The sequence below is a fragment of the Cavia porcellus genome, unplaced genomic scaffold (assembly GCF_034190915.1).
Source record: "Cavia porcellus strain 051 isolate PalLab524CR breed Dunkin Hartley unplaced genomic scaffold, mCavPor4.1 scaffold_9, whole genome shotgun sequence".
Taxonomy (NCBI): Eukaryota; Metazoa; Chordata; class Mammalia; order Rodentia; family Caviidae; genus Cavia; species Cavia porcellus.
In genome coordinates, this window is record NW_026947492.1 from 16,791,554 (window position 1) to 16,793,545 (window position 1,992).

The 1,992-nt window shown below is 38.9% G+C and overlaps 1 pseudogene; it reads right to left on the reverse strand.

The window, feature by feature from the left end:
* Window positions 1–394: 394 nt before the first annotated feature.
* LOC100724390 (olfactory receptor 8G50-like) lies at window positions 395–1,648 on the reverse strand (annotated as a pseudogene).
* Window positions 1,649–1,992: the final 344 nt, after the last annotated feature.

Consider the following 1,992-nt stretch of genomic DNA (forward strand, 5'->3'; position numbering starts at 1 on the left):
ATCAGATTATCCTAGGAAACTGACCAAATGTATTTATCACCTCAAGTTAGACAAATAAATTTTACATAAATGGAACAATATTAGGCACATGAAAAATCACACAGCTTGTCAGTTTTCAAAGGTATTTGTATTATCCTGGGTGAATATTTATTGGGACATGTCAGAAGTCACATCCTCTGTGTCAGACCCTGTGAATCAAGTCCTAGTCTTACAATTGTTCTCCAAATAACCTACTATAGAGGATAAATTAATAATTTGTCACACATACATGGTTGTTGAATATTTATGGAATCACAGCAATTATAAAATTTTACTTAATCAGACTATTCCTTTTGTCATATATGATGGTTATACTTGATTATCCACAGAATCAACTAACAGATACCAGTTGAGGTTACTGGATTGGCATGGTGCTAACTCCATCAATGGATGAACCACAAAGAGGGTCACTGCTAAATGACCTTTCGTGGCTTTGGCCTCGTATAAGAAGTAGGTCAGCAAAGGTGAGCCTATGAAGGTGAGCCTTTGCTCCTGTTCTTTTTCTTACTTTGCTTCCCGAGTACCAGTAGGCGAGCAGTGTACTCAGCCACTCTCTGACATCAGAGCCTTTTGCAATGAAACCAGTGATCCATGGTGGAAACGCCTGCAACCATGAAGTAAAATATATGTTTCATCCTGTGAGTTACCTTCATTTCTAAATGTTATGGTCACAACAACAAAAACCTCACTAATTCAGCTGTATACTTTTGTTGTCAAAGAACATTTTTAAGGCAAATTTTACATCCCTATTCCTCAAACTATATATAAGGGGGTTTAGCCTGGGAATGATAATAGTGTAAAACACAGATGACATCTTACTCTGGTGCATGGAATTGACTGATGCAAGAGAACCAAAGAAGACATCTACTGCTGAGATGTGGGAGCCGCAAGTGCTGAAGGCTTTGGATCTGCCCGAAGTGGAGCGAATGCGGAGGATGCTGGCTATGATGGAGATGTAGGGGGAAAGCATAGTCAGTGTTGGCAGGAAAAAATTAAAAGCATTTAAGCATAGAAGCACTATCTCATTAACAAATGTAGGGGAACAGAAGAGCTCCAGTAGTGGAAGGAGATCACAAAAGTAATGGTTTATTACATAAGCACTGTAAAAATACACCCTCAGCATGCACACTGTGTGAGCCGTGGCACCAACCAAACCCACACTGTACACCACAGCTACCATCCAGCAGCAGACTTGAGGAGACATGGTGACATTGTAAAGTAGGGGGCTGCAGATGGCAACATAGTGGTCATATACCATTGCAGCCAACATGTGACACTCTGAGATAATAAAAAACACAAAGAAGTAGAGTTGAGTCATGGATTCAGGGTAGGAGATGATATTCTTCTTTGTCACAAAGTTGACCAACATTTTGGGGGTAATGACCGTGGAGCAAGACAGGTCAATGAAGGACAGACTGCTGAGGAGCTAGTACATGGGGGTGTGCAGGGGAGCACTGAGCCCGATCAGGGTGATCATGCCCAGGTTCCCCACCACAGTAAACACGTATATTCCCAGGAAGACGAGGAAAAGGGGCAGCTGGAGCTCTGGTTTCTCTGTTAATCCAGTGAGGATAAATTCAGTCTCCGTGGAATGATTTTGTTTTGCCATTTTCTTCTGGGAATTTCATGAAAAATAGAAAAGAATTATGATACTTTGGTATTGTTATAGCACACAATGAAATGTAAAACATAATTTTATGATTTTCATCTTCTTTTCTCTAGTTCTCAGCCAGATTCTGATATTGGTCAGCCATGTAAGACATTTAGATCTCAGAAATATGAGGCACACAAATAAATATCATATACAGCTATTTATATTTACCTATATTTTCATTGTTATGAGTAATAATGTCTTCTTCCTGATTACAAAAGCCAAGAATAATTTGTTGCTCTATTTTGAAATCACATAACTTTAAATAGAAAATATAAGGAATGTATAAAAAATATTACAAC